The sequence below is a fragment of the Carassius carassius genome, chromosome 34 (assembly GCF_963082965.1).
Source record: "Carassius carassius chromosome 34, fCarCar2.1, whole genome shotgun sequence".
In the NCBI taxonomy this organism is placed as follows: Eukaryota; Metazoa; Chordata; class Actinopteri; order Cypriniformes; family Cyprinidae; genus Carassius; species Carassius carassius.
Genome location: NC_081788.1, coordinates 18995989 through 19018398, shown reverse-complemented (window position 1 = coordinate 19018398; position 22410 = coordinate 18995989). Strand labels below are relative to the sequence as shown.

At 35.5% G+C, this 22410-nt stretch overlaps 2 protein-coding genes across 2 annotated transcripts in view; both read right to left on the bottom strand.

The window, feature by feature from the left end:
- Window positions 1-5237, bottom strand: part of LOC132114655 (cold shock domain-containing protein E1-like) — a 79133-nt gene extending 73896 nt beyond the window's left edge. Inside the window, exon 1 of the mRNA XM_059522898.1 lies at window positions 5232-5237. The gene's annotated coding sequence lies outside the window, so the exon portion shown is untranslated. The remainder of the gene's footprint in view (window positions 1-5231) is intronic.
- The window catches only part of LOC132114664 (IQ motif and SEC7 domain-containing protein 2-like), a 65971-nt gene that overhangs the window by 18187 nt on the left and 25374 nt on the right, over window positions 1-22410 (bottom strand). The window lies entirely within an intron of this gene.

Sequence of the window (22410 nt, the reverse complement as noted above, 5' to 3'; positions counted from 1 at the left end):
CAACAACAACAATACTCTTTACATAACAAGTTACTGTTGTTATGCATAATAATTATGCATGTTTTATTGTTGTTGTCTAATATAGCCCAATGTTTTGTTAATGTGCTTATTGTAGCCAAAAAAAAACTGGATAAATTTTTACCAATATCCTGAAACAACATACAGAACTAACAAATATTGCTACTTACTATGCAATCACATTATAATTGCTGTCAATAGTGTTCATCGTCTGGTTGACTATGTCTTGTATAATTTTTTTCTGAAAATTCCTGTCATTTGCACATAAACTGATCACCACTTATAAGCTAATACTAAATATTGTAGAAACTTAATTTTCTGTAAAGTTGCAATGATTTGTATCGTAAAAAGTGCTATACAAATAAACTTGAATTTAATTTAATTTAATTATTCAATTTTCAATTGAATAGGTTACTTTATTACCAAATCAACTTTGCATAAAGTACTACTACTAATGATTATTATTATCAATAGTAGTTTATTATGCAAAGTTGTTTTAATTGTGCATTATAATTATTATGCTACATACTATGTTTACTGATATAGTCAAGCAAAAAGCACAAATAAATATAATTACCACTGATTATGGACATCGGCTATCACACACTTATAAATAATTTGTATTTGTCATAAAAAAGCAATATTGGTCAGGCTGAACTATTGTCCCAGATCTTCACATATAACATTTAACATTCATTATTCCTAGTTTTTTTTTTCAGTCCTTTACTCACATGTAGTTGTGCGCCCTGTGCGGGAGTTTAGTCTTTCGACGGAAGCGCATGGCTAAAGAGGTAAACAAAAATTCACACATGATGTCTGCAGTGGTGTGATAGGGGCGTGCGTTTGCGTAAGACCTGCTCTGGGATCAGCCGAATCATGCCAGTGGGTGTCCAGGTGACTGCATTGACGAACTGTCAATTACTGCGGTGCCAATGCAGTTTACAACCAGTACCGTAGCAAAACACACACACAGACACACACCTCTCTCTCTCTCTCTCTTCCTAACAAATCTCTTCACACCAGGGGACTGGTAACTACCAACACGGCAACAGCTGAGTTTTACCAGCAACAGCATAGCTTCAAAACAATCGGCTCAACAGCAATCAAACGAAATAGTATACCTCTCTACACACTGTAACATTCAGCCTATGATTATCATACGTCATACATAATACAGTTATTATACAATAAATTGTTCCACCAAAAGGCAGCATAGTACAACTGGCATTTCTCTCTTTCAATCACACACATGGCAATAAATCTACTTCAAACTTTCTCTCTTGCTCCTCAGGTCATGTGTGTCTGTGGTAATGTGTGTCCAGGAATAGTGCCGAGTAGTCCAGCCGTGCAATCCTGCACCGATCAGCATGCGTGACTTTAGATATGTGCATGTATGTGTGTGTGTTTGCTCATGACGCATATGCAGCTGTGGTTGGACTCCGGTCACATGGTGCATGTGTGTGTGTGGGCAAACTGTGCTGTCCCCACCTCTCATGGCAAGTCACATAAAAGCACACACAAACATGTCACCTCAGTCCTGGGTCAGATCACTACCATACAGATTAATTCCTGAAAAAATACACTATTGTTCAAGATTTATTTATTTGAAATGTTTTTAAAAGAAGTCTCTTATGTTCATTATGATTTAAAACAGTAAAAATGGTAATATTGTGAAATATTATTACTAAAAATAACAGTTTTCTATTTAAATTTATTTGTATAAAAATGTAATTTATTCCTGTAGAGCTGGATTTTCAGCAGCCATTAGGCCAATCTTCACTGTCACATGATCCTTCAATACGCTTATTTGCTGCTCAAGAAAAATTAATTATTATTATTAATGTTTAAAAACAGTGCTGTTTGATATTTGTCCAATACTTTATTTTTCTTCAGATTTATTTAATGAATAGACGTTCAAAAGAACTGCACTCAATTCTCACTGACCATACATTATTTCTTCTCACAACTTATTAATAAGTTCAATCTTGACCACGTTTGTTTAATTTGTTCCCTAATTTTAGGTAAATCATAAAATTAGTTGTACTCATTTGTTCCCTTTTTTAATTTAGTTCATTTGTAGGCACAATATCTTGCCACAATATGGCCACAATCCCCAGTCCTCATTCACCTTTATTATACTGAAAACAACAACAACAACAACATGAAAAATTTCACTTAGCAGGTGCTTTCAGTTGTAATTCTTTACATAGATATCTGATTTAATAAATTACCTTATAGACGAAGATAAGGAACCCTTTCTGAAGGTTAAAGTGCACTGAGAGCAAAATATGCATGTGCATTTGTTTGCTTGTGCATTTTCACGAAGATGTCCGTGGGCAGATGCTGAAAGAAAGGAATGTTTTCTTGCATGTCAGTGAATGGCTGTTAATTGAGTATCACTCAGACTGCTACATGCATTTGGCAGCAATAGTATGGAAAATGTTTGCAAGCATTTCTGCAATATAGTTCATAAGCAAGCATGGATCCACCACGAATGGCGACTTTCACTTTGCAACATACTGTAATTTAGGACATGCTAATCTTGCATACTTTAAAATACAGATAATATGTATACTCAGATTACAATGTTATCATGTGCCTCTGTTAGTAAGACAATATTCTCCCAATAGACAGAAGTCCATGGGGCAATCAAAACAGATTTATAAAATCATAATACAATAAAATTAGCAATTCAACAAAAATATAAAAGGACTCAGCAGACATTAATACAGCTTAAGCTTGCTCTATAAAACCAATAACAAAGTAATAAAAAGCAGCACCATTAACTTTATGATCTAAAAGAGCCATCTTCTTTTCAATAAAATGATCATTGGCTTACGCTAAAGTCTCTATATCACTATACCATTCATCTGCCACTATATAATGGTGCACTTTAAAAGTGTCACTCTGCTTGCCTCAGTCATAATTTTTGAGTAATTGATATTCTTTATTATGTTAAGAAATCATTCCACAACAACCTCTAAAACATTTCACATCCTGCAAACATCTAGCTAAAGCTAAACGGCAAAAATAAAGCTGTTAGAAAAAGAGAAATGTCTGATAAACAGAGTGTGCCATTGATGTTTGAAGGATACTGAATTGTTTCCTCAGTTATTTCTGTGTAATTCTATACCAATTTATGTGTGTCACTGTGAAATCAAGCAATCCACCATGAATATCAAATATACATAATCGAGGAGTAATAAGCAACTTCTACAAGAATATTCTACAAGAAAACATGCAGAGGCCTATGTTTTATGATTATACCAAGGGAGACACGTTTTCATAATCATTTAAAATAAGCTTGGTGCTAGCGTGCTGCTAAGCTTACACTACAGTACTCCAAAGCATAAAAAAACTCAGCAAAAATAATTATCAGGTAAAACACTTTATAATTGCAATTAAACCATTTTTATGATAATATAAGCTTCTTTATAATTCTCTCTACCTGTCCACCATCTTGGATAATTTTTTCAAAGAACTCAGTGCAATGTATTACAGATTTGCCTTCTCTATAAAGGATATATGTGATGCAGCCTTTGAATTTGCCCTAAACAAAGTTGGAGGCGGCATAATTAAGCTGCCTACCTTCTGGAACAGCCATGTGATGTCTTAAAATGCTGCCTCCGTAGGCAGCACACTAGGTTTTGGAACAGATCTTGTATGTTTGCTACAGGAGATGGGGGCTGGTGGAACAGCTCTTAGCAATTTATTATCAATTCCATCGATTTTCTTCCTCATGTTTAATTAGTTCAGATTCAGATTTACAGTAATTCCACCCTATCAGTCTTGTATCAGCAGCCTTGAGTTGGAAGTGATGTTGTGAGTAAGATCTTCATTTAAGATGTAGAGAGAAAGGTATTGTACTCATTTTATAAGCCTTTTTAGTTTGTTATACTGGAAAAAATGGAAAACCACGGCGTTCACGTTTTTGAGTACTTAAGGGTTAGTCATCAGAAAAAAAATATTTATGCCCGTGAAAAACAAAAAAAAGATTTGCAGAATTTCCATTATTTTCTATTTAACAAAAGTACTGTAGAAATTAAGACTTGTACTATGAAAGAATGCATTAATTTGATCAAGTGACCGTAAAAACACATTATAATGTTTATAATGTATGTCAAGATTTCTATATTTTAGATAAATGCTGTTCTTTTGAACTTTCTATCCATCAAAGTATGAAAAGTTAAAAATTAACTGAAGCCATCTGTTAAAACAGATTGAAATGTTATTCACAGAATATATTCATATCCATCTGCTCAAACAATGACACATATCAACATCTCCACAGCTTTTTGTCCATACTAGGAATTCCCTTTAAATGACCTTGCTTTATGTAACACAGAATGTAGAATGTAGATGAATGTAAGTCATACATTATATACACATGTGAACTATCATTTCATAAGCTTTAAGAGCAGTGCAGGTGGCATTTAATTAAGACGATGACTGTATTATGTCAGAAATTTCATTTTTCAGTGTACTACTACATTAAATCTGATGCTGACACAAGTTCTGCACCTTTAAAATTGGATTCTGAATTTAGACTTAATTCACACTCACAGGCACATGGTTTCCTCCTAAAATGAAAAGTTAACATACAGTCTCTGAATCATCCATCTCCTTCAGAGTACTGCATGTGCTGCTCTGTTTTCATGCAGGTAAAGGTGTGAGACAGTGAGAGAATGTGTCACTGCAGAGGGTTGTTAAAGGAATGTTCACCCAAAAATGAAAAACATGTTATTATTTTGTCATCCTCATGTCATTCCAAACATATCATTCATTTTGCACACTCAGCAAAAAACAAATCTTCATGCAGTGAGCATAAGAAGCCAAAGAGTGTGTACGTCATTTCTGCACTCTCTCAAAACGCAGTGTTTGGCAATCACAGAACACTTAATGTTTAAAGCCACAGGCCAGAACTGCTAAAGTGGCCCTGGGAATCATCTTTGCGTTCATTACTAAAGGCTCAGCCTGAGAACGCACTGTTGGAGAATGAAACTGCTGCCTGTCACGACACAGAGCACTGTACGGTCTCGCTTTTTTGCACAACCTCAAGCAGCCTGTCATTTACACCAAACCGGATCACAGCTTCAGCAGCACAGAAGAGAGAAACACTGACAACGTGAACGTTTAGGCTTAAAATAGCAAGACTGCTGAAAATACAAAGTAACACACTACTTTAAACTTCAGAGATCTGTCTGAACAAGACAGATGTTCAAGAAAGAAAAATAATGACATCTTTTAATTTAACCATTTCATATATCTAAATTTAGCCAGACAACAGGAAAGTAATCTGACTAACTCTATGAATCCGGGTATAAACTTCAAATGGGGGAAAAATGTATTTTTAATAAATATATATATCTCCAATTGCACTTGATCCAAACATATTAAATAATGTATTAAAAAGCAGAATTATTTATATACAGTAAATGACTATAATATGACAACTTATTATTTAAGTTATTAACTTATTATATAAATTGTTACAGTCAGAACACAATAACGCTGCACTTTAAGGAAATATAGCATTATTTCACTTGCTCACCAGTGGATCCACTCCAGTGAATGGGTGCCATTAGAATGAGAGTTCAAACAGCTGAAAAAAACATCACAATAATCCAGAAGTATATAGACGACAACTGTCTTCCAATTAATATCTTGTGGAGTAAAAAAATTAAAGCTTTATGTTTGTAATAAACAAACCTACTATTAAGATATTTTAATTTAAAACCATTGCTTCTGGTCAAAATACCATTCTATAATCCATACTTTCTTTAGCTGTTTTTTTTTTGTTTTTTTTAGTTCATCCCCTGTTGTCCTTTGACATCAAAAGCACTGACATGTTTGTTTCTAAGCAAACTACTTAAAAAAAGAAAAAAGAAAAAAGAAATGAATGTGAATCCTAACAGTACTTTTAAAACAGAGGACTGTTTGATGATGGCTTCAGTTAGGACAATGTAATGTATATCCCAACACTAGAATGGGCATGAACATGTTTATGCAAGACTTTATGTTATGTTAAGTTAAGTTAAGTTAGCAACATGAGAAGAAAGCTTTCTTGGCATATTTTTAGACATGTTGGACTGGCAAAACATGGCTATTATTCAGTGAGGTTCCATGCTGAGTAGCATACTTCTTTAGTCAGCTGACTCAGTCTCTTTCTCCAACAGGACTCACAAGCTTCTCGCCATTATGGTAAATAAATGTCACTTTTAATATGTGTAGAAATGTATTTGAAATAAATGTGATACACTACTAGACACACTAAATAGATTGACAAAAATGTTTGCATTTAAACACACAACAAGGATAAGAAAGCATAAACAACAAATTGTTTCCTAAACATAGGAAACAAGACTGAATTAAGATGAGTTAAGTTAAAGCAAATATAAATCATGGCAGTGGCACAAATCCAATGCATTAAGACACAGGAAATGACCAGGGCTGATAGCGCAGAGGGATACATAGCTGAGGCTTAGAAGAGATAGAGAGGGAGAGAAGGTCGAAGCTCAGGTGAAATCTTTAGCATTTTTGAACTCATATTCTGTTGAAGGGCTACAACGACTATGTTCAAAGTTCAAAAGTTCATAAAGCTAAAAGTATGCTAAAATATAAACACATAATTCAAGATTAAAATCAAAGTATAATTCACTATAGAATTAGACTAGAAAGCAGTTGCTAAGTGTATGAATCTGAAGGCCTTGCACAGGAACAACAGCCTGCTCATCCGGTTACATTCACTTGCAATCATGCATCAGCACTTAATAAATAATTCCTTAATGCAATGGATGACAGTCATTATGATGGAGACGGAGAGAATAAAAAACTACAAGAACAACTTGCTAGCAGCACACTGAAGAACAGTGATTCTCTCACATACTCCGTCTCTTGCTGCTTCTTTGACAGTGTTGTAACTCTCGCAGTCTGTAAAACAGCTGAAATCTCTCCAGCACTGTTTAAACCCCTCACATGAGAGGACTAACGGATTTAGAAGACCCCCCGCCAGCTGACAAACAGAGAGAAAGTCTAGAGAGAACACCATGGCCTATTTCTGCACAACATACTAAAGTGTTTTATCATGTTTTTTTTTTTTTACTATAGACTCAAATCTGGATGCTGTACCATAGTAAGAACAAGAAATTTGAAGCACTATGCACAACATGTTCATTCAGCCAGGGGTGTTTTATGAGGAAGCAATGGAGCAAGCGCCTCTTCAAAATTCAGAAAATAAAATAACTGACAGTACAAAAATAAAACAGAACGAATATGATGCAATATGTTATGACTGGCCAGTCAGTGCAATAATACCTGTCTCCCTGAATCAGACATACTGGAGTAAACGAATGAACAAATACAGAGTAAACAGCTCACCCACTCATACATCACCACTTTAGGTCATATCAGATAAAAAAATTACTTATAAAGATGACCTGTGAGTGAACAGCTTTTTAGTTAGCACTCTGCTCAGTTAGGTTAAAGTCAGACCATCATAACACCTTCAGTGAACTGGTTGACTAATCGTCCAAAAAGAAGGTACAATACCGAATTTGATCAATGACTTAAAAAAGTGCTAATACAAAAAAAATTTAAAATAAAATAAAAAAGTCACGACTTTTACAGTGGATTATTGGTTTCTTGTCCACAGTGTAACATAAATGCTCTGCAGAATGTGGGCAAAAATCAATTGGTTAATTTATACCAGATGTAAATAACATTTAAATAAATACATAAATAATAATAAAATAAAAACGGGACTTTGGCTCCTTACTGAAGAAGAGCACCACACACTACTTTAGTGTATTCAAACAGGTTATAGGCTACCTACTCCACATGACAGCATTAAGCTTCAAAACTGTCATTAACTGTAAAATATTTGAATATACAACAGTCATGTCCATATGTACACCTGAGCAATTGAAAAATATTCAAACATTAGTCAGTACTAAACTTGTTTTGAAATGAGAGCATTACTGTGTTGTGGGAACATGTGACCTACAACTCATTGCCAAGAACATGAATTGAAAAACCGAGACCACTACATGAGCTCTGAAACTCTGTGCATTACATATATTTGCGTAATAAACCATCATTTAAAGGCATCGCTGGATGTTTTTAAGTGTTTACCTCTGACTCGTTGGCCTCAAGCGTTTTCTCTGCGGCTAAAAGATGCGCTTCCATTTATATGAGGAATCGCGCGAACGCGTTTTTTTTTCCTACTGTATGTTTTATTTTTCAGGTGATGCCTCACAACAGGGTCTTTTAAACAAACAACCCTAACAAATTCATTCAAATCCAGTTGGACTGAGAAAACAAACCACATTTTCTAACCAGTCGAGTCACAAAGAAAGGAGTCGCAACAATTGCGTCTTACCAATACACAAGCTTGTTATGAAGAATCGCTGGAGTCTTATCCGACGCACAGTTGATGCACCACATCGTTGCGAGAAACACGTCCGGATGCGCAAACGCTATTTCATTTGATCGCTAATTTGGCTCGAGCGCTGACAACGTCCCTCACGGCGGGCGCGCGGAATAAATTCGCGTTAGGAGATGATGAGAAGCTCATTCTCTCATCCTTGGCCACTCTCCTCCTCCTCCCCTCTCGTTTTCTTTTTCTCTCTCTCTCTCTCTCTCTCTCTCTCTCTCTCTCTCTCTCTCTCTCCCCTCCAATCCTTTAAATCTTTTCAGGCTCGTGCAGCCAGCGTGACACAGCAGTAAGGGTGCGAAAACGTGTCTGCCAGCAGAGCCTGGCAAACCGCTTCCTGTTCGCAGCACATGATCAGCACCTCAGGCATCATTGCTTCGACTCATCTGACAGGCTCTGTTCGGTGCCATTGAGATCAATCCGCGGGTCGTGTGACATAATCAGTGTGAGTTACATCTCGATTCGTCGCGCGGTCCACGGGAACCGTATGGTGTCAATCTGGTGGTCAATTCCATCACTCACTTGGAGCCATTCCACAAAGTGTATTCCTAAAAATAAAGGCCTTTTTTGCAGAACCATTCTGAGTCCCAAAGGAACCTTACAGTGAACAGTTAAACACTTAACAGGACCCTTGTGAAAAACATTTTCATAATCCAAAGAACCATTTATCACTATACACTGTGCATTGAAAAGGTTCCCCGAGACCACGATTGTGCCCTTGTAACGCCTGTGCACACCACTGGAACCAGATGCCAATAAAGAACCTTTTTTAATAGAGTGGATAAACAAGAGATAACTCCATTTACATTTATGCATTTAGCAATGTAAACTCCATTTACATTTATGTATTTAGCAGATGCTTTCACCTAAAGCGACTTACAGTGCTATTCAGGCTATCAGTTTTTATTATCAGTATGTGTATTCCCTGGGAATTGAATCCATGACCTTTTGCGCTGCTAATGCAATGCTCTACCACTGTGCAACAGGAACACATTCACATTCTCTGTTTCTCTCCTCGTTTAGCATATCCAAGTTTAATTCATGTTTTTCTTTTTGTCAGTAGACTTATAATGAAGCACGCTGAGAGAGACTTTTCAACCCACTCTGTTGTGACAACAGTCTCTTCTCTTTATCTTGAGTCTTCTCATCTTGACAATGGCACACTCTGCCTCCATCTTTCACATGGACATCAAAACACAGGAGAGATTTGTGATATTTCTCTTTCTCTCTCTCTGTCTCCATATCTCTCCCTGGCCTCAGGACAGCTTTATATAATTTATCATATTCCATGTTTTCAGGGTTCTTATGGTCATGTTAAAGCTGGAAGTTTCAGGCCAGGGAATATTAAACATGCCATTTCCAAGCTGGGAAAAGTTTATGCACAGTTCTCTGATTAAGCTCTGCATGGAGAATCCTGTATTTCTATTTAGATACTGTAAAAATACTTAACTGTAAAAATATCATCAATCTTATGATTTTAACCTGGCTTACAAATTAAAATCCTCCTGGCAATCTTTATATAATAATAATAATAAAAAAAATACATATGCAGCAAATAATGAACAACTGAAAAAGTTATGGAAATCAATTGGTTAAAAATGTTAGAACGTGTGACAGTAAAAAAAATTATTCGTTCAAATTCACGGTTCATAGAATTCCATTTATAACGCAACTGTCTTATGCATGTGTTAATCAGAAAAGAGCATAATCTTTTTTTGTTTTATGTCCACAAAACTGGACATTAATTTTAATCTGGGCAAGTCCAGCCCAAATGAATTCTAGGGGAATTCTCAGTGTTTTCATTAACATTTAAAAAAGAAACTAAAATTATGGTCTAGATTTGTAAAAGTCCCATGACCTATATTTTCCCATTCATAACACTCTTGTGTGATATTTTTAAGGACATGAATGAGAATAAATAAGTTAGCTAAATTACTGTCCAAAATCACAAAAATACATCATAATAAATGGCAAGAGCATTGATTACATGCAGAAATATACTGAAATACTTCAATAGCAATTTATTTTCAGAAAGAAATACAGAATTATCCAGATTATGTACCTTAATTGCACAATTATGCCCATGTAAACAAGTTCTATGAGGTGTTTGGCCTATATACTGTACTGCATAGACTGTATTTTCAAATAAAAAGCTACAATTTGTCAGTGGATATTAGGAATGGGGTTGCATTTTTATTTTGTGATTTCACTGGAAGCCTCAGATGATTGACAGAGCACCTGAAAGCATAACTGACAGATCACTTGATGGATTTTTAGGAAGTCCCCAAAACAAGGTCTAGAATCACTTTCATGTTCAATCAGGTTCATTGAACATGCTGGATGATTGCACATTTACATTCTTTCTCCCAACCTCCTGTAATGGCAAACAAAATAAACCAACAGAGCTCACGCACAGGTAAGTTTCATGCTTTCACACGGAGAAAACATTTCACCACAAATGCTCTCCTAGGTATACAGTATGAAATGTGCCTCATATTGTTCCTGTGGCCCACATTGATGACTGTTGTCTACCGCATGATACAAATCTTGTTGAAATAACGTAGACATACATCATTGCGATGTGCAATGAGCTACTACTCATGTAGCACTCAGTCTATTTTAATGTCACCAGGGCAACACGTGATGCGTATCTCCACATGATAGAGCACAGTCATGAAGCATCATGTCAGTTCAATCAGCCTCCCGTGTTAAGCGTTCAATGCTGGTCTCCTCGCATTTCCCCTTTCATGATTCCCAAAGAACAACGATACAACGTGCTGCTGACTGCAATATTAATAAAGTCTAACTAGGTCATTTGAGCGATCAGAAAGACACTGCTTCAGAATGCAGCGAATGCAAACAGCTGAGAGGAATGGAGATTCACTGAATCTGAATCACTTCAGATTAAGATTTCTCCATAATGAACACAAATGAAAAACACATTCATATAATATTTTCAGGTTGATTTATAATATTCTATAAATCTGAACATGAAAACTCAGTGTAATGTGAAGACCCTAAGTCAAGAAATAGTACATCGATAAAGAGCAACCGCATCACACTGTGCATCTTGTTGACAATTAAGCACATCCTTACTCAGTATTACAGGACAACAACAAAAACTGTTATATGTATACACTTGACAGTAAAGACATTTATAATGTCACTAAATATTTCTATTTTAAATAAATGCTGTAATTTTGAACCTTCTATTCATCAGAGAATCCTGAAAAAAAAAATGTAAAAAGGTTTCCACAAAAATATTAAGCATCACAACTGTTTCCTGAGCACCAAATCAGAATATTATTATATTCAAACAGAAAACACATTTTAAATTGTACTAATATTTCACAATATTAATGTTTTTACTGTATTTCAAACAAATGCAGCCTACAACAACAACCCTAAAATAATGGTCATTCAAATAATTTGTATAAAATGGTTCTGACCTTTTCTGATATATATATATATATATATATATATATATATTTTTTTTTTTCCTCCATAAATAATAAAACATTTCAACCCTTTTTGTTCCTGAATCAATATTTCCCACCATTTATCATTTTCGCTTTACTCTCTATTACAGTAATCTATGTTTACCGATCTCTTGCTCATCATTTGTCTTTCTCCATCTCATTCTCATTTCTTTGTAATCACACTGCTCCCCACCCTCTCTCTTTTTTTTAATCATTATCTCTCTCCAGGCTGCTTCCACCCTCTATCCCTCCTTCTCGATGTCGTCACTCTCTCTGAAAGAGGCGGATTCAGAGAAGGGGATGAGGGGTGGGGATGAGAGGAGAGAGTTGCTTGGTGACCGTTGCTGAGAAACGGATGTGGGAGGGGTTGCAGCGAGCCAGAGCCAAGAGTGGGGTTGCCTTGGCGACCAGGGTTTCACACTGTCTTACAGGATTTGGCACAAAAAGGGAGGGCTCATGTACCTCCGAGGGGTTATGTAGCATCATATAACTACATACACAATATAAATATACACACATAAACACTATAAAGTTAATCTTGTTTTAAGGGATAAAAGTAAAAAAGAATACCAACATTGGAAACGCCAAATGAGATTTTTATTTTATTTCATTTTTATTCTTATTCCAAAGCAAGGTAATGAAATACATTGCTTCCACACCCTTAAGGTTTTTGTTCATCTTCTGAATACAAATTACGATATTTTTGATGAAAATTGAGAGCATTCTGGCCTTGCATAGACAGGATGTGACATCAGTGGTTCAACTGTAATTTTATGTAGCTATAAGAATATATATATATATATATATATATATATATAGTACAGACCAAAAGTTTGGAAACATCACTATTTTTAATGTTTTTGAAAGAAGTTTCTTCTGCTCATCAAGCCTGCATTTATTTGATCAAAAATACAGAAAAAAAACAGTAATATTGTGAAATATTATTACAACTTAAAAAAATAGTTTTCTATTTGAATATACTTAAAAAAAAATAAGTTATTCCTGTGATGCAAAGCTGAATTTTCAGCATCATTGCTCCAGCCTTCAGTGTCACATGTAACATCCAGTCTATCACATGATCATTTAGAAATCATTCTAATATTCTGATTTATTATGAGTGTTGGAAACAGTTCTGCTGTCTAATATATTTGATGAATAAAAGGTTAAAAAGAACTGCATTTCTAATAATATATATTCTCATAATATATTTTCTTTACTATCACTTTTTATCAATTTAACACATCCTTGCCAAATAAAAGTATTGATTTTATTTTAAAAAAAGAAAGAAAAAAAATTACTGACCCCAAATTACTGACCAGTAGTGTATATTGTTATTACAAAATATTTACATTTTAAAAACATAGCTTTTTTTTTTTTTACTTTTTATTCATCAAAGTATCCTAAAAAAGTATCACATGTTCTGAAAAAATATTAAGCAGCAGAACTGTTTCCAACTTTGATAATGATTCATCATATTAGAATGATTTCTAAAGGATCATGTGACAATGATCCTAAAAATTCAGCTTTGCATCACAGAAATAAATGATAATTTAAAGTATAATAAATTTAAAAACAATTATTTTAAATTGTAATAATATATCACAATATTACATTTTTTTCTGTATTTTTGATCAAATAAACGCAGGCTTGATGAGCAGAAGAAACTTATTTTAAAAACATTAAAAATAGTAATGTTTCCAAACTTTTGGTCTGTACTGTATATATATATATATATGCGCACACTCTTGGCATTCTCTTGATGAGCTTCAAGAGGTAGTCACCTGAAATGGTCTTCCAACAGTCTTGAAGGAGTTCCCCGAGAGCCTTTTGCCTTCTGTCTGCGGTCCAACTCACCCCTAAACCATCTCGATTGGGTTCAGGTCCGGTGACTGTGGAGGCCAGGTCATCTGGCGCAGCACCCCATCACTCTCCTTCTTCGTCAAATAGCCCTTGATGCCTTCAGTGTGACTTTACAATTTTCATAGTCATGAAAATAAAGAACACTCTTTGAATGAGAAGGTGTGTCCAAACTTTTGGTCTGTACTGTATATAACTTGGAAATGAAAAAAGGTGACATTTAAAATAGTTTAAATGTATTAATGGTAATTAATATAATTATGAAAAACTTTTAAAATAATTTACACAGAGCAATGATAATGAATTAAAGTAATCCACTTTATTAGTACTTTTTATACAAAAAAACTATAATAAAAATAGTGCAAAATAGAAACTTTTAGCAAAATTTTCCATTGCATTGTGATTTATAGTCTAGTTTTGACCAGTTTCTAGTAAGTGTGAGAGAGGCTCTTTTTAATCAACAAATAAGCTGCTCTTTTAATCAAATCTTCCCATTATAAATTATGCAGCAATTACTCCCTGCACTTTATTAGGGTGTAAAATTACCCTCAAAGCAAGTATTCCAAATAAGGACACAGAGAAATTGAAGCTTAAAGCTTATGGATCAGGTCTAATCAAAATGTTTATTTACATACAGAATAAATAAACACAGAGCAAGCAGTCATTATGCATTCCATAACTGTCCTTATCACAAAATATAAAACAGCAGCTGTGCTAATTAATTATTCAGGAAACATTGAACATGAACGTTAGATTATCAGTTTAATTTTGTAATCAGTCTAACATTTTCAGCAGCCATTACTCTAGTTTTCAGTGTCACATCATCCTTGGTGCACACAATTAGTTTTTATTATATAGGTGTTGAAAACAGTTGTGCTTAATAACTTTGTGGAAAACATTTTTTTTTCAGGATTCTTTGATGAATAGAAAGTCAAAAAGAACAGCATTTACTTGAATATATATACTTTTGAATGCCCATGTTCTTTGCAGCCAGATGTTGTAGTTATAGCATCTGCCAGCTGGGACTAACCAGTCAATGCTGCGAACCAGCCAAACCTTGACCTCTCGGTTTATCCACACTGTCATCTATAATTGAATGGTTTCCTCTGTCACTGTATTTACTGTCACCAGTGCTTTTTTTCTACAAAGCAAGTGAACAGGACACTGTGAACTCAGAGCAAAACACCTGAGGGGGAAACATCCCGATATGAACATACAACCATCAGAGAGACTGGGTCCCCTTTTACAGTCGAACATTTCCATTCCCTCCATTTCTCTTGGAATATTGTTTTAACCAACCATGCGATTCCTCTTACTTCCTCTTTGTTTATATGTTTATATGTATATCAAGCTGTGTGACCTTGGCTTCGACCCAAAATACACAGTACAGGCAGACAACACTCACCCTTAAATATTTTCATGGAAACATACAAATAATCAACATTTAATACAGTAATTTAATATAAACCAGTGAAGGCACTGCCCAAGAGAGACGCCACAATCTCCAGCAGCGTGCAGAAAGGACTGGAGTCACCCTCGCGCTTTGATGTGCGCTTGCACTAATCTGCGTTTAGCTCCCTTTCATGATCACCACAAGCTGACACTTGCTGTCTACCAAACAAAATTAATCCGACACAGTCAGTCATCACCACTGAAACATATTAGCAAATTAACAATTTCTTAAATCCCTCAGAGTTTGAAGTCGCACACCGCAGCAGAATGACTGCAAACAGTCATCGCTCTTCATCAGAGCCTCAAGAAACTTGGGCAGCCGTCACTCAGCTTGCGATTGTTGACTCACTTCTCAGTAGAAACAAGAATGAAAACAAGAGATAAAACACCTCATAATACTTAATACTCATAATATACACAAAATGATTATTGTTGGTCAACTAGCATTCTGCTGTCAAATACTTTTGTACTATGACCACGAAATACATTTCTTAACTTCTTGCATATGAAAACAACTGTTATTCTCTCTTTTTCTAGCACTGTGGAGCACCATATATGCTTATATGATATATGCTAATGTGATAATCATTTACTACAATATAAACAAAAACACCATGAAATTGCTATTTGACACAATCACTGTAGCAGCGTACGCTAACAGAACTTTTTGTCAGGGTTTGCTTTTCCTAGAGTCAGGAGGCATTAAGGGGAACGCTTCAGCAGAACACAGCTCGAAATTACCCATCAGCCTTGTACTTGCCGACTGAAGATGACTGAAGATAACAAAAGTGCTCCTACCAGACACAGTTAATCTTCTGTCACTAGATGAGACCCAGGGGTGCACACACACCCCTTAAATCTGACCATTCTGGCTGAATTCATCTTTAACCTTAAATAACCTACTCTCTTCAGCTTATAAATCTACTTATAAATCTTTCTCTTTTTCTCTCACACACACTCGAGAATGTGTGCATGCAGCCAGCTGCTTTTCTTTATATTATTCATTTAAAACATGACCTCTCACTCTTCTTCTTACTCTCTCTCTCTCTCGCTCTGACACACCCTTCCCCCTCCTCTCCTAAAATGGTTTTGACAGATTTTTTCTCCCTCTTGATCTTTGAACCTGTCACTTCATTTCTAGATGTGTCAATTCATCATTCTTTCCATCCATCTCCCTCCTTCATGCTCCTCTTGTCTCCAACAAGACAGCTGGTACGAATCCCACTGCTACTAAACTATTACCCACCATCTCTGAGCTCTGTGAGACAAACATACTGTAGACACAACAATCAATTACATATAAAATCAGATTAATTACATGATATACCTATAAATGCATCTATCACAATTATTTAATCACATATATCAATATTTGTTGATAAAAACTAGATGCTTGTTACAGTTTTTGACATGCGGTACCAGTTTCAAAGATTAGACCAATAAGGAAAAGTTGGGGTGGGGTAAGCAAATGTGTATCATAGGCCAGCAACAAGAGGAAGTTCTTATTGCAGCTATGTCTGGATACTTTGAACTTTTTTGTTTTGTTTCAATTCTGCTGTTCAACTATTTTTGTTATCGCTTCATTATTTCCATTTTTGTTGGTGCACATTTAATTAAAAGCCCATTCTGTGCTTTATTTTTCCCCCCAAAACAATAAAAAAATTCTGGCAGATAGTAACATACTAAAAATCATATATAGGTATATATATAATCATATTATGTTATTTTTTGTGCTTAAGATGTTTTCCTTTTTACAAGTTATCCTGAGGGTTTTTCCATTGTTTCAATTAAAATTTTAGTACAACACTATAATACCATTCATATTTTGATAATTTAAATAAAAAACAATCCAATGTATAGTTGACATTTGAGGCTTAGTACTACTGAAAAGAATATTTTCATATAAAAATACGGCATGCAGTTATATAAACAATTGAAAAACATTATTCAATGTAAATAGTGATAATGTAATTAATAACCGCAATTATAATTTCAAGGGAATAAACAACAATTATGATTTTTGTCATAAATCGCACTGCCCTACTAAAAATATAAATACATAAAACTACTACTACTACAAGTAAATTTAGGCATCACAACATTACAATTGGAAATACAGTTGGAAAATTATGAGATCTTCTAAAGATTACATTTACCAGTGTTAATACAATGTTGGATTCTATTTTAATCGAGAATCCAACTTTGACTGACAATAAATTAAAATCTCTTTAATATTGGCTCATAACTATACGGTATAGACAAACTGTGCATCATATTTTTTACTATTCCTGAGTGCTATGTCTCGTGTTTTTAAACACATTTTGTGTGAACACCCCCTAGAATTATAATATATTGCTTCATTTATTTTCATATTGTCATGCTCCGATGGCAGGAAAATTACTTACAAAATTTACAGTAAATTCAGATCCAGGGGCATCATTAATCATGTTAATTTTCAATCAGTTTTTATTTATTTATTTTAACTGTATAATGAATCAGACAAAATGAAAACTGATCAACCAACATCCCTAGTTACAGCAGTGCTGAAGCTGCACATCCTCTCTCACACACACAGATGTTCTCCCCAAAAGACAAAGACATCAGTTTTAGACAAAATTTAAAAAAAGTGAAATCAATTTCATTTCTGAAACAATGACTTAAGCACTAACAGCCTAAAGGCAGGCCAAACTGGTAAATTATTGAGTTCTGTCTCACTCAGGCATAAGACACTTCACTTCATCCCAAGTGGCTCCTTCAGTTTATTTTTAAAGCAACATTTACATAAAAGAAGCTAGAACAAATGCTTTCCAACCTCACACGATACAAAAATTATGCTGAAAATGAATAAATGAGGAATACATTGCATTCTGTTGGCCTTCACATCTAACCGTATCACCACTAGGCTATGTACTATTCTAGAGAATCAGCTGTCTGCTTGTCCTACACAGCAAGACACGGCACTATTTACTAAATTACAATAGCAAGTAATAGTTAAGGAGATGCATTAAATACAATGAAGAGCATAAACCAGATCAGCTGAATGTGAATTTGAAAATGTCATGGGTAAAAAGGCCCACAGTCAACATATTTCCCATTCAGAGTGAGCGGACGGCACATCTGTTATCGCAAGACTGTGCTGCTTAGTTAAGTGTCAGCGCTAATGCCACAGACAAACGTGCTATGATGCAAGGAGTCAAAGAGTGAAAGGATGGAGAAGTGAACAAACGAACGAGAGCTTACCATCACGCAGCCACAGAGAGGTCCCATTCAGGCTGAAGGAAGCGGAGGAAAAAAGAACCCCTTTTCTAGTCTACCCTGTCTCTCTCACACACCCAACACCCCTCCTTCTTTCTCTCACTCCCTCTCGCTCTCTCTCTCTCTCTCTCTCTCTCTCTCTTTGAGGAGCGGAGCAGAGAGAAGCTGCATTCTTGACAGGTCTCTTCCACGTGTGTACTTTACTCATGATTGCACATGCACACTCACACACACACTCACACACACACACACACACACACAAACACACACACACGTGTGAATGGGCTTTTTGCAGTGCGGATTTATAGAGAAATGCAGGGATCTAATAAAATATTTATTTGTCATATTAAAGGCGCAATTCGATGTATTAAAAGACTTTTGGAGTCAGTTTCTAGGAATCGGTTTGGCTCTTGCTGCCATTTTCAGCTTTGGTAGATTGTGTGTTTGCTGTCTGCCTGACAAATGCAGCAGATTGCAACACCTTTAGCTCAGCTATGAACAGCATGTGTGTGAGGTTCACTGTGATGACGATTCGGTGGTGGTGAGATGAACCGTATGGAATCAAAGCTGAAAATTAATGATTCTCAGGGGCTGAGAAGCAAAGGGATGTTATGAAGAGCTCTTACACTAAAAGCAACACATACACACACACACAGGTGTTTTTATATATATATATATATATATATATAAAAACAAAGCAGCATTCAAAGAATAATTAAGTCCAAAATGTTAATTCTCTATCCTTGTGGAACACAAAAAAGAAAAATTTGGGACTGTATTGTGTGCTGTTTTTCTGTTGTGAGAAACAGACTGAAATTGAAGTAATTATTGTGGTCATATGATGCGCAAGGGTTCATCACTAATGTCAAAACTAGTGCAAAGTGTCTTAGCGCTGCATATTTACATCTAAAATATACACAACAGAGTAAATGCGATTTAAGCCTTACATTGGAGGCAAAGATTATCCAACAATAAAATGTGTATATTTTTAGATTGTATTATATTACTTACTATATAAATGTTTTTATTTGATTTTATTCATATAGCATCTTTCCAAAGCTCATGGCAGGGTTGTTACTGTTGATAAAAATCTTTTTTTTCACACATAATAAAATTATTAAAACAAATTCAAATTACAACTGTAAATGTAAAAATAAAAGCTAATTTAAAATATTAATAAATGCTACAATAGTATGCATCTCATCTACATCCGCTATTTTTAGCTGAACATAGCAGTTAGTTTTGCTGCTTGATATTGAAAGTTGGTGTGTCTTATATTATTTTAATGTATTATCTTAATTATGAACACACTGGTGTGTAGTGCAAACAGTTTTACCGTTTACTGCACGTTGTTATTCTCCTTGTTATTTACCTATAGTGGCTAATGAACCGGAAGTATCACCCGGGCTTACTTTCACACTGAAGAAAAAGGTGGATATAAATAACACTAAAATAACAAGGACACTTTACAATTAATAATATTAATAAAAATAATAAAAAAATGGAAAAAAAATATATGCTTGATCACTTAACCACATAATGCTGATTTGAAAAGAAAAGAAAAAATCCAGGGCCCTTAAACACTGATTTGTGAATATTTGGGTTGTTTTGCTTGTACAGGTCTACCAGAGCTCATCTGTTTCCTTGTGGCTATAAAGGGCACTTGAGTGAGAATCCCTAGGAGATGCAGTCATTTACTTAGTGAAAGGGAGCAATTCATGATCTTTCCACATACAATTAACAAACAAACAGGCAGGTGGCACCGACAAATGAGACAAGAGTAAGCTAGCTCCGTGTCCTGATTCAGCAGCTCCAGAGGCAGGCAGGGAATGAAACTGCCTTAAGAGCAGCGGGGTGGCATGGGTTCATTTGTTCAATGTTACTCATTTAGAGCTTAGAGAACTGGACCCTCCTCTCTAGTTTGTATACAGGTCGTAACCACCACAGCAGGGTTGTGCACCATTCAGAATTTAAATGAGAACCTTTTCAATTCTGCTTAAGTTCATTAGAATTAAAACTGGATGCAGAATTACAATTTGAAATTGAATGTAATTAAGTAGAATTCAAACAAACTGAAATTCAAAAAAATCTGTATAACCTTTAAATAGAAAATCTAAATGTGAAAGCTTTGAATGGTGGCTTGCATGAAGGTCAGAACTGGAGTTTTTGGAACAATGTTTAGAAACGACAATGATAGATTCACTAAATAGAAGGTTTTTCTGAGCACATACCTGCAGAGCGAGGGACCTACTAACCGCATACAGAACAGGGGCCAAAAGTCTGGACAGATGCACTGCAGAACAAACATCACTAGCTTTCTTTTTCCTCTTCTTTAGAGAATTCATGCAGCACCTCCAATACTTGACCTCCTTGATATTCCACACCACAAAGTCCAGACTACCGAGTCCTTCTGCTGTGAGCTTGACACCCAACCACTGAGACTGCAGCACATCCATTTAAATCTGCTTCTGCTTGTCCTATCTGTCATGGCATGGGCCAGCTCTGTGTGATGGTGATCTGAGAGATCAGATCCCAGCGGCAAGTGTGACAGCAGTAAACATGCAGTTATCATTTGCGTCTATCCTAGTAGATTCCAGCCCTTTCCAGCATTGGCTTGGATGTAAGGCAGCTTACAGGATTTAGAATTGATGACTGCGCAAAAGCAAATCCATAGGGAGAGAACTTTGTTGACGGTTCCTAACTGAGGCACTTCATTTTATTTTCCACTAAAGTAAATGATTGATAAATATCAATAAATGATAAACAAACTCAGCATGAATACATTCAAAAAATAATATTCCAGAGAATTTTACTGCTCCATGTGCTCAAGAGGCATGTTAAACACATTTGCCCAGGGTTCAGTTTCTTTATTTTACATACTAATATACTGTATTCAGATATGAATGCTTAAACTAATAAATAACTGATGCTTTCTGAAATAGATTCTTTGATCAAACCCTTTTAACCTCTGTTGAGGAAATGTTCTGGTCATGTTGGGTTACATCCATGGTGCGGTTTCATTCATTGATTTTCCCCATTCCTTTCATTTTCTATTGGCCCCAGGTTGTATTTTCCAGTTCTCACTCTTCCCCCCTCCGGCTCTGACACTTCCTTCATCTCTCCCACTAAGACTTTAATCAAATTATCCCTACCCGGCCTTTCGTCCAGCTGAGGTGACACTTACGAACTGAAGCACATCCACACAAAACAATCAATCAATCAGGCAAACTCTTGAAAACAGAATACAGTTAGTTGAAATGCAATGAAATGCAAACTTAATTTTGCACCTGCCCCCCCCCCCAAACAAGGGAGTATATTCATAATTTGAATGGGATCCCAACTGTATCTAATCTCTTTACTTAATGATGTTGCAATTTTGTTATGTGTGTACATATTTAAAAATGTCACGCAGTGCCAGTTTAACCCGGGGATCAGCTCCGTGTTTGAAAACATGTGGGAGGTCCCACAACAGAGGTATATACGAGAGTTGCTATCTGAAGTCGTCTGTTATTGGAGCACGGTCTGCAGGCAGTCTGTTACAGCTATTACTTATGCACTTTAAATGCCAGATGATGATGATTTTGAAAAGAGGAAGAAGAAAAAAAAACTCTTAACAACAGTATTTAAGTATTTCATATTATTATAAAATATTAAAGGAACAGTTCCCCCCGAAATTACAATTTGCTTACAATGTACTCTCCCTCAGGCCATCCAATATGTTGAAGGCCATCCAATATGTTGATGAATTTGTTTCTTCAGATTTGGAGAAATTTAGCATTACATTACTTACTCACAAATGGATCCTCTGCAATGAATGGGTGCCGTCAGAATGAGCGTTCAAACAGCTGATAAAAACATCACAATAATACACAAGTAATCCATATAACTCCAGTCCATCAGGTCAAGTATTGTGAAGCG